The sequence below is a fragment of the Ambystoma mexicanum genome, chromosome 4q (genome assembly GCF_040938575.1).
Source record: "Ambystoma mexicanum isolate Mex_15411 chromosome 4q, UKY_AmexF1_1, whole genome shotgun sequence".
Lineage (NCBI taxonomy): Eukaryota > Metazoa > Chordata > Amphibia > Caudata > Ambystomatidae > Ambystoma > Ambystoma mexicanum.
Window position 1 is genome coordinate 1,291,701,919 of NC_090928.1, and position 12,133 is coordinate 1,291,714,051.

General features: G+C 45.0%; 1 long non-coding RNA gene across 3 annotated transcripts in view; it reads right to left on the reverse strand.

Moving 5' to 3' along the window:
- Positions 1 to 598: 598 nt before the first annotated feature.
- The window catches only part of LOC138468386 (uncharacterized), a 163,925-nt gene continuing 152,390 nt past the window's right edge, over positions 599 to 12,133 (reverse strand). For all 3 annotated transcript variants that reach the window (XR_011268252.1, XR_011268253.1, XR_011268251.1), the window contains one exon: positions 599 to 3,934. This is a non-coding gene — a long non-coding RNA (uncharacterized lncRNA). The remainder of the gene's footprint in view (positions 3,935 to 12,133) is intronic.

The following is a 12,133-nucleotide window of genomic DNA, read 5'->3' on the forward strand; positions in this document are numbered from 1 at the left end:
GAAATGAAAACCGCATTGCCTGTACCAAGGTTGGGCCACACTGAAGGATGATACCCGTAATGTTGGGAGAAGAGACTGTGATTAGCGGCTACTTGGAAATGTAAGCTCATTTCTTGGAACACAAGGGGCTATCGTTCTTTTTTTAGGTAACAAGTTAGGTTTGAAAGAACCTCTGGACAAAGATATATTTGCGTTCCAAGAAACCTTTGCCACTAGAGATTCTATGATTGATGGGTATAAAATCATCCATCACGCTGCTATATGTCATGAAAGAGGCAGACCTGTGGCGGGACTCTATATCATGACCAAGACGTATTTGAAATTGGTTGACTTTATGGTGGGTGATCCATGCGCCCTTGTATTGAGTGTTGTTATGGAGGGATTTCCCCTCTTTAATGAAGGTCTTAATAATACATTTGTATGACCCTCTTGGGAAGACTCGGACCATGCCGATCCAATTGAAAGTTAAGGTGTCTTGAAAAGGGGAAAATCTTCCTCGGGACCAGCCCTTATTAGCATAAATTACCCAATTCAGCCCAAAATACAGGTTCTATCGTGCTGAGCAGTGAACTCATGCTAGTGACAAATGACACCTTCAAAATGTCTAGCATTTATTAGACAAAAAAGCATAAACAGTGAATTTAGCAAAACTTTGGAATTTAAGTATTAGAGAAGATTACAAAAATCATTACAGCAAACACAAAATATAGAGAAACATAGAACTTGGAGAAACATAGAGAAACACAGTCTTATGCCCCTTCAATCAGAGCTGGGAGACCCTGGCCCTCATAAGCTAGCTGTTACCAGCCCCGGTCAGATGACAGCGTTGCAGGGTGCCGACAGAGCATCAGGTTCCGAACACTAGATCTTGCTCGAACCAAGTCCACGGATCGATCTGCCGCCCAGTTCTGGGTGAGTGCACCTTTTGTGCTCTCGTGCCGTCAATCAACATGACACACAGTTCCAGAACTTTCCCTGTGCAAAATATAGGCTTGCTCATGGAAAAACCAAACTCTCTCTGAGCTGCTCCCTGCTCGCTCCTACCCCTGCCTTGGAGCCCTCTCTGCGAAAGCACTGGAATGTCCTTAACAGCGTGTGGGCAAGGCCGTACCAGGCCTTCTCAGGGAAACAGGATTTGTTTACGGAGCCATGCAGGGCTACAGCTAGAAAGGCAGAATATTCTAACAGAAGCCGAGATGAATTAACCCCATGTGAGCAAACTCTAAAAGGCATGCACTCATAGCTTAGTGCCCATAGCGCTTCAAAGATCTAAGCGCTATATAGGTGCTATAATGCTCCAAACCTTCCAATAATGTCTCTATTAGCTACAGAACTGAGGCCTCCGCTCTGCCTGTCTATGCACAATGCATAATGTGACCTGCCACGCCTACTAGGCCTGCATATTCCTCGTAGCTCCCTAAAGTGTAATGGAGGCGCTATCACACATTACTTTCAACATTACTTTCAGAATTTAGCACATACTTTGAATAAACTATTGGCTTTCAGCGGCTAATGCTGTCATCTAAAGCCCTGATTGGCAAATCGGCACTTTGTATATCACAACATTCCACCTCTTTTCAAAGTGTGGGCGACAATGCTGGCTAATACCCATCAACATAGTATGTAGTGCAGTGATAAATGAGGTAGTAAAAAACCTTGGGGCTTTGCAAGAGGTTTAAGCAAACTATCTTCTAGCGTTTAGTCAGCGTGGCATGCAAGGTTAATAAAAACACTACCTAAACAAAAATGTACACAAACTGAACAGGTACATTTACTATAGCCAAAACCTGGCCTACAAAAAAAGACCTAAAAAATTATCATATAACTGATTGTCAAATAAAGAGCAGCATGCGGTTAAAATATCAAGGCAATCCGGTGTAGTCTAATCTACAATGTACTATTGCATTTATATATGGTTACCAATTCTAAACCTGGCATCCTTCCACTCTAAGGGCCTACCCCTCCACCCTGATCCCAGGGGATTCAAACGTGACTATGGGCTGTGTGATTAGACACTTCCCCCATGTTAGTAGAACCCAGCCAAAAACCATCTAATTTCATGAGCAAGGTGAACCCATGGGCACCAGGTTATCTAAATAAAAACAATTCTACTAATTTGCATTAAAGCATGGCATGTGTTATTCATGAAATCAAAAGCAAGCGGCTTAATCCATATTTTTGCTGGTAGCTGTAGCTCTGTGTCCCAGTGGGTTGAGGATAGTTGCCCCCACTCGGAGCGAAAAGCCAACCCCTGCTGATTTAACAATGTTTGCCATAAAATGCATCGTGTGTATTTAGCAGTCTTGTTGAAAAAATGTCTTCATAGCTAAAGTTTTGCCATCTGCAGTGGTGGCCAATACTTGTAGCAGTGTTGCGCAGGGTAGGGCTTATCAATGGGCCCCACTAGGCCAGAGGTTTGTAGCAGAGCTGGCATCAGAACCCATAGTGGCTAGCTTATTGCGCACAGTTTCTATGTCAAAATCGTTTAAAGCTCCTGTTACCCCCCGCTGCTCCCGCAATTAATGAATCTAGCTCCATAGCTACGCGCACTTTGGTGATGGGCCATAGAAATTGACTCCATTTGTAGCAGCTTGGTTGTAATAATGGCACATTGCTTCGTGACAAATCTATGTCTAAGTGTATCACTGTAATAATAGAGGTGTACATTACCAGCCTACAATTTAAATGTTGCCTTACTACTGGATAATTTAGCATGTTCACAGTTTCTACCTTGTGTGACTTCATATACAATATTAGTTTTAGATACAAACACCATAATACCATCCGGCAGTGGCTGTTTCATCGTACAATTGTATGAAATGCATTTAGTCAAGTTATAGTCCATAAAATCTTGGTGAGAACACTCGCTGCAGTTCTTTGGTCAGAAAAAACATGAAACATCAAACAAATTGTTGGATCCATTCACTGAAACGTTTGGGCCTAGGATTTCATAAGCACCAGTCATATGAGTCAGTGACAAAAGATGCCCGACAATGTGCCAGACCAGTACGTTAGCAGGTCCATGTGGATACTCATTTGTAGCGCTTTTCTAATGAATTACTCTAAATGTCTGCAATCAAAAGGTGACTCTTTGCATCAGTGTGCTGGAGACAGCCGTCCCCACAGAAACATGAAACTGGTTGGTTTAACAAAAACCGTGTCACACACTGTGTCATAAAATCAAATATGGCGTGTCTTGGTTTCCTTTACCCGCCTTAAGGCTGGCTGTAAAAGTATCCAGTGTTTCAAAGATTACCATCTCAAATTAGAGCTCATATATTCGGCAGCATTTCTTCAAATTAAGAACCTTAACCTACGCACAGCTAACTTTGGTGTGCGCACTCATTTTATCTCAAAACATATTACGCTCCTGCTTGCATAACCCTGCTGCCCACACAATTCATAAACCATTTTCCTGGCTACGTGCAACGTAATAGTTTTAAAAAAAGGCAAAGCATCTCTGGTTAAAGCAATTCAGTTGGAAGAGCAAAACATTTCGCTTTTTCAGATTCATCTCAAAAATGCTTTTGAAAACCATTTTTTTTTCTTTCAAGTGCTGTTTCCCACAGCGGTTTGTGGTGCATGATGTCACAGTCCACAACCCATTGGCCACAGTCCTTTAAACAATAAAGTCAAAACATATCAACCAGGTTATTTAAAATCATCAACTGAGTTATTTGAATGTGCAGCATCAAATGTTTGACAATATGCCAAGTCTGCACCGTGACAGTTCTGGAAAAGTTATTGCTTTGTTGGACTCTTCTCGCAGGTTGCAGAACAAATGTCCTCACGCGTCACGCACGTTCAGAGTTCACATAGCATCTCGCAGTGACCCGCTTTCTCTGAGAATGTGTCTGCTTGACTGATCGGTGTCACCCGCAAATTGCACACGTTTACCCCAATTATGGCACGCAACTGTCTTGGTTTATTTTGCCTAGGCAAAATACAAACAGAAATGTTAGAATTTCACAAAAGTACAATATCAGTGTTATCCACATTAGGATGTCATCAAAACTACAATATCAGCGTTATCCACCCCTTCCCTTAACACCACCCCCACCTTCAGAAGTCTCATCAGGTACTACACACTTTATCATTGCTACCACAATTATTGGTCACCCTTCTTTGTGTTACTGGGGGATTATTTACACTCAACCATACGGGGTGTAACTGCCTAATCACAAACTAATTTCTGCAATGCGTTCATAGTTGGTCAATGGTACTTCAGACTGATCTGTGATTTTACAAAAGCCATATAATAAGTACCCAAGTTGCACTTCTCAATGGATCAATGCTTTTCTTTGTCACCAAAGCGATTACGAATGCCAGGTGCCAACTTGCTTCCAGTGTTTCTTGATTTAGGTTGCCCTACTGGCATCACTCCATTTTTCAAAGTGGCATCACTCCATATTTCATAGGTAAAGTCCTTCAGTCCAATACCGCCTGCAGTTGCACAAGCAGCTTTGTTTTTTTTTCTCCATACAGCTAGTGCCTTTCATGCCTCTGGTTTTCCACTTGTCAGTTTCCCAAAGGGTGTCTGCTGATTTCTTGGGCCACCCCTTTGAGAGCGATAGTCTAAGTCAGTTTCTTTATTTGCTTCGACACATCATTTATTCTTGCACTAAGCCGTGAGGCTTCTGGATCATGGCTAATGTGCAGTGTTCATGTTATTCTCAGTTCTGCATGTTGTTTCTTGCAAAACGGCTACCTTTGTCAGTTTTGCTTCCATGTGGAACACCTTTGTCAGTTACTCCAGCCTGGCAATGTAGCTCGCATTTTGCCAGCTGTGTATTTTCATTTCTCTAAGCGCCTAGAGATTTCTTCTCCAGTGCACAGCGCTTTACTTCAGTTCACATCACATGGGGCACTGGGATGCAGCTTGCACAGCAATGTCTCTTGAAATGGGCAGCTGTCTTTTCTTAGCCCATTCACAGGTGCACAGTTTCCGCAAATGTTCAGATGCGTGATGCGCCTAGCTTGCCATTTGCTTGCAGCATTTCTTTTTCTTCCAGTGTTGATACTGGGCAAATTTTTTGCTTCTGATCAGCTCTGTTATTGCATGCCAGTGTCAGAAAGCATGCGTACATCAGCATATGTAAGGTAGATTGCGCTCTTTTTCATCTCCTCGCTCACAGCGATTATTGCCCCCAGTTCAGTTTCAGCATTCTGGCTTTGCACCCCCACCTCTTTCTTTGCTCACACTGACAGTGTCTCTCACAGGGGATGGAATGCAGGAATGTCATTGTTTATCATTCCTGTGCACATGGCAGCGCCATACGGCACATGGCAAGCTTGTCTCTTTGCCTATAACTCATAAGCTGGGGCGGCTTCAATGGAAGGCACTCGTTTCAGACAGTTCATTCAGATTAACTGTTTTCAGCGCTGCTTCAGCAACTCAGAAAAGCTCCCATATCTGCCAGCTTCTGTAAACACCATTTTACTGAACAGGAACGCAGCATTCTCCCACAGTCCTTTTTTACGCAGCCAGCCCATAACAGGAATTTCTGTGCAAGTTATCTTCAAGCCACAAGCTCTGCACAGCAAGCCGACACGAACTCTCATTTTCAAAAGAGGCATTTTTTCTTGTCATCAGATTCAACTCCATGTAATTCTGCAAATCTGCAAAGCGTCTTTTAGCCTGTTTGTTTCTTTCTGGTGACTTTGCAGTTTGGCTTCACAAACTCACTGCAATGCAATGTGCGATCTTTCAAAAGAACCCGCAACCCACTGAATCTTTGTGCTGTCTTATCACACACAGATTTTTCATTCTGTTGTACCATTGCCAAACTAAAACCAATTATTTCCTTTACAGTGCCAAACCATAGTGCATTTAGTGTCATTTTTAGTGCAGCTCCCTGCACGATTCCTGCATGAATAACCCACACTCTGTATTGCTTGTGGGCTGTTAATTTGTCAACAACTTTTTTCACCATGTATCACAGTCAACATGTCACTATAATTTCCAAAACATACATCACTTAATAGCAACAGTACTTTGTCTTTAGCAGCAAATCCATGGCATAGCGTGGGAAGCAGTCACATACTCTAGGGGCAATTTAGGGGCAATTTAGAAAATATAAATTGTCTTTTCCCCCAAACCATTATAAACTCATTCTGCAATTCCAAATCAATACACAAAAATCGAAAATCCAAATACCATTCACTCACTTTTATTTGTGAGTCTTACACCCATTGTAAGCATGGCACAGCTAAAAATGCAATGCAGCCATTTTAGTGTGTGTTCCCTTAAACAGAATGCACCACCAGCACATGGAATTTACATTTGCCAAAAAACAAACCCTTTAGGCTTTCAACACAGATGTTACTCTTTCTCCTAAACTCGGCTGATTCCCACGTTATCTTCAGGAATGTCAACACTTCAAAAACATACATTATAAGAAAGCCGCACCTTTGCCTCCTTACATTACAGCCCCCCATTCGCTAGCACACTGGGGCTGGATCTCAATATTTAAATCACTATTCACAATTTGCGTATCAAATCCTTGCAACTTTTTTTCCTTTCTCTGCCCTCATGCCAAAATAGAGCAAGAACTTTCGTCTCACTTTGCAATCCAAATTACAACTTTGTCAAGGGAAACCGCATGAAAAAATGATTTCCTGATTGAACATAAATCTTTCTTCACCATTCATCGGAGCGCTTTGAACCTAGCCATTTCCCGCTTGTTCATCGCCTTCTGCTCCCTGGCTTCGTTCCCAAGCAGTAAGTCAGACAAGACTGATTTACTGAAGGGGAAAGTCTTAACCACACAAGCTATCGGCCGCGGCAAGCTGACACAAAAGTGCTGTCTATTGGGTGTCTCAGAGCTGCAGTGAGACAACCAAGGAAATGCGACAGCTTGCTCCTCAATCTGCACTCTATCACACAATTTGTCATTTCATAGCAAGGCACTGCTCTGCACGATCCCACCACTGCCACCAAATGTCTTGACAAGGGGAAAATCTTCTACCATAAATTACCCAATTCAGCCCAGAATACAGGTTCTATCGTGCTGAGCAGTGAACTCATGCTAGTGACAAATGACACATTCAAAATGTCTAGCATTTATTAGACAAAAAAGCATAAACAGTGAATTTAGCAACACTTTGGAATTCAAGTATTAGTGAAGATTACAAAGATCATTAGAGCAAACACAAAATATAGAGAAACATGGAACTTAGAGAAACATAGAGAAACACAGTCTTACACCCTTACATCAGCGCTGGGAGACCCTAGCCCTCATAAGCTAGCTGTTGCCAGCCCCGCTCAGATGACAGCGCTGCAGGGTGCCGACAGAGCATCAAGTTCCGGACACTCGATCTTGCTCGAACCAAGTCCACGGATCGATCTCCCGCCCAGTTCTGGGTGAGTGCACCTTTTGTGCTCTCGTGCCGTCAATCAACATGATGCACAGTTCCAGAACTTTCCCTGTGCAAAATATAGGCTTGCTCATGGAAAAACCCAACTCTCTCTGAGATGCTCCCTGCTCGCTCCTACCCCTCCCTTGGAGCCCTCTCCACGAAAGCACTGAAATGTCCTTATCAGCGTGTGGACAAGGCCGTACCAGGCCTTCTCAGGGAAACAGGATTTGTTTACGAAGCCATGCAGGGCTACAGTTAGAAAGGCAGAATATTCTAACAGAAGCCGAGATGAATTAACCCCATGTGAGCAAACTCGAAAAGGCATGCACTCATAGCTTAGTGCCTATAGCGCTTCAAAGATCTAAGCGCTATATAGGTGCTATAATGCTCCAAACCCTACAATAATGTCTCTATTAGCTACGGAACTGGGGCCTCCGCCCTGCCTGTCTATGCACAATGCATAATGTGACTTGCCACCCGTACTAGGCCTGCATATTCCTCGTAGCTCCCTAAAGCGTAATGGAGGCGCTATCACACATTACTTTCAGCATTACTTTCAGCATTTAGCACATACTTTAAATAAACTATTGGCTTTCAGCGGCTAATGCTGTCATCTAAAGCCCTAATTGGCAAATTGGCACTTTGTATATCACGACATAAGGTTATTATAAAAACGCAGCATTCTGTTTCCAAAGTAAATAATACAATCATAAAGGGAGATTTTAACGATGTGACCTCATAAGATGAGTTAATGAATATGAGATAAATGAAAAATCTTCTAAAGACGTACTTCCGGGAATAATCGTTACGTTTTTGGTAGTTTGCGATGTCTGACCAGGGAATGGGTAGAATTCCTGGCTTCTTTTGATTTGAGCTGCATGGAGATGGTTGATTCAGAAAGTAATAGTGAAATATCCACTTGGTGCAATGGGAAAGCCTGTTCACATTTAGATTACATTTTCTCCAATCCTTTAATAAGAAGAGTATCGTACAATGATCAGAGTGACCACGCAAGGCTAACCTGGATGATAGATTGCGATTCTGCGAGGATAAAATGTAAGTCTGTGACTAATATAGATGTGCCCTCGCAGGGAAATGGGCTGATTTGGAACGCTCGGAATGTGAGTAAATTCAACACACATTTAGTGCAAAGTGCATATCCTGACACTGCATTATTGGATACAGTGGAATCTCAGCAAGCGAATGAATGGCCCAATTGCTTCCATTCAAGTGTCTCGACATATAGCCTACCGGAAAGAGAAGGGAATGGGCCTCTGTGACAACTATGCAGGAAAATGAAAGCAGTTCACAAACGTCACCGGATGGCATTAGCAGACAAGCTGAAAAGCCTTGCAAAGTTAAGAAAGCAACATCAAAATTGGATGCTTCACCATAAAAAAGTCTGAATAATGCCAATTGGAGATTGGTTTTTGCCTTGGTATAAATTCTGCCATAATCACAGAAAGTACTTGGAAGGTGACAGCCCTTTGGTTTTCAACCCCATCCCTGAGGAGAACTGGGTCTCTTACATTACCAACAACAATTGAGCTATTAAAGACATTGGCCCTCATTACGACCCTGGCGGAAAGGGGAAAACGATGGCGGAAATGCAATACCGCCATCGAAAAGCGCTCGGTGCGACTATGACCCGTCACCGCAAAGTACGAAGCCATTAGCGACACCGTAGTGAACGCCAACGCTAACTGCACTAAGCACGCGCGCGCGCACCATGCCAAACCGCAAACACCACCATGGTGCAACGGTACGCCAATTCCGACCCTAGCGGACATGTACCTAACGCCATCAGGCATGGCGGAATGGACCATTCCGCCATGGCGAGAAATACGGCATCGTGAACCAACCGTAAATGGCCCACTGAGTGCCTGTACTCCACTCCCTGGCCACATTGCACAACTCCTGGCAGGCGCAATGTACTCACACCATGCAACCAGTGAAATCTACAATTCACCCATGCATGCCAACGTAGAAATGCATGCAGGTGTTCAAAGCGCCCCGTGAGTGGGCATCCATGTACGGCATGTCACCATAGCCGTACTGATGCAGCACAGGCATGTGAAGGTACAAGACATCAAAATGGAAATCAAGAACACATGACACAAAACAACAGTAGTCCCCCATCGCTTGCCACCAGCGCAAGGCAACATCCAAAACAGCATCCTGAGGGGGATTGCACCAGCCCTGTACTCTTGCCAGTAAACAAACCAACCATCAGCAGAAGCATGTACCACACAAGTTGGCAGAGTGACTGAGCAGCCAGGCTCATCCCAAGAGGGGCCGATGGGAGCTGCAGGGCACAGATGGCATGAATACAGAAGCAATTCCAATGGACATGACCCCAGTCCCCCTCCAACAAACGCACGCAAACACAGGCACCTGTGACCAGCCACATTCTGAACATCCCATCATACCATCAATCGACCTGGCTGACAGGCACCAGTCGGCCAAAAGCCAATCCCCCGCCCCTGAACAGCACATCATGTAAACAGTCACAATGGCAGCCCCTATCCGTGACCATACTGTGCTACGTAGGCAAAAGCGGCCAGTACTGTACCACACAACTCAACTCAGAAGGCGGAACACAATGCAGATCATCTCGCAATACATACCGCCACAAATCGAAAATCGCCACATCACCTGCAAAGAATAACGCAACACGCCAAATATCGGAATACAATTTAAATGCACATCCAAATGACAAAGGCCTCACAGCAATTTGTAAAATAACACCAAAACATCCATCATCACCGAGGGCTGCATCTGCAAAAATTGACCAGCTTCCACTTGTGTGACGCCCTGTACCATCATGGCACACAGGGCCAACATCAACGTTCCAAAAGGCAACATGGAAGCGGCAAGAACCGCAGGTCCGTCCCATGAGGCAGGCACTAGTCCAGCTGAAAGGCCGAAATGTTGCACCTAGCCACCAGAACAGCGTAAGGGCATGTGGCCCATTGGCGATCGTCCCATAAGATCGTAATGGTGCTCCACTGATTCACCCGAAGCTGCAGGTGTCGAGAGTAAAATCCATCTGGAGGAGTGGCGTACAGATGGCATCTGCAATAGGGCAGGAGATACCTGTCACCCAAATGAAACACAAATTAACCGATTGCACTACAGGACACATGATGCATCACTATCTTCATTCAACACACCAAATCCACACCCATATGCATGATAGCCCACTCCAAAGGAATATACACACCCCTAAATCAGTATCGATACATAACGAAACCAATCGAGGTTAATACACCATTGGCAACGTCGGTTACTGTGCATGCGTCCGTCAAGATAGAACCCATGACATGGGATTAGTAACGTGCCTAGACACAAGTGTATGAAGGCGCGTCGAGACAGGGAGGATCCGACAAGGGCAGATAGACGTAAGTCCCACTATGGCAGCCTTGCATCACATAGCGCAGGGGAAGGGGATTGAATCAAAAAACACATGTACATGGCAGACCCTAAATGGAATCATCTGTCCATGCATCCATTCATCATTCCCTCATCCCGCAATGAAAACGCATGAACATTCACTCACATAATATGTGAAACTTCCATCGCGTCTGTGCGTAATGCAGTCTGCAAAAACCACTGTGCTCCTGGCCGGATCTGTAGTGTTGTGAAGCAAGATGGACTTGGGAACGTCCTGCCTTATCGTCCACTACGCTATTGCGCATCCCATTCAATTCATGTCATTCATTGCTTGCTCGTTATGGGCCCTGTCCCAAGGACATTCAACAATAGAACGTTACATTTCCAGGCAGACCTGTGGGCGTCTCCTCACCGCTACTTCGCAACCAAAAATGCTGGCCTTCGAATTCCTCACTTGCAACATTACGTCGAAAAGGCTTCTGTGAACGCTTGCATTCACAACCACATCAATGTAGTGCGGCTGTGTGTCATAATGCTAACTGGCTGCAATCACAAATGGGACGCCACGCCCGTCGGTGAAGTACGATACTGTGCTGCATGAGGGTCGGCCATCGATCGAGCCCTACATACCACTGACTCTTCACAGGTATGTAAGCGGCTGCAATCATAGCATGTGTAACAATGGGAGCATAGCATGAAAATCAGTCAAAGTACATCACACTGCCATCGGGATTTGATACATGATTCCAATCCCAAGATGCCATGCGGCCAAATGCAGCCTTACGTGCGGGACGTGCTCGGCCAGAAGGGATTGCATCTGCCACAGATTCATTCAATCAGCACAGGTGGAGGCCATACAGGCCGACAGCACATATATAGCAGACCCAAACCCCTCCCACAACCACTCCCACTCCAAAATGCTACCGGCAGGACTAGCGATGTTGGGCCTGGGGCACCAGATAGCACTGCAAGTGCTACAACTACAAGAAGACGACGAACAACAACAGGTACAACAACCGGGCGCACAGGGGAGACGGAGGAGAAGGAGGAGGAGGAGGGCAAGGCAGGGTCAGCAAGGCCCACAAGCACTGCCACTACCACCACGCAGGCGGCCCGCAATCCCACGCCTCCGAGCTGATCCGTTCAACCTCACTGCTGAGCAGATCCACACCCTCTACCGTTTGGACCGGGACACCATAATCGCCATTGTGGACATGACACATGCTGACCTCGTGAGCATGATAGATAGCCCAACCGCCATCCCACCCCTACTGAAGGTGGTGTCTGTACTCCACTTCCTGGCCACAGGCACCTACCAGCACACAGTCGGACAGTTGCATGGCATTTCACAGCCACTGTTCTCACGGACACTCTTCCAAGT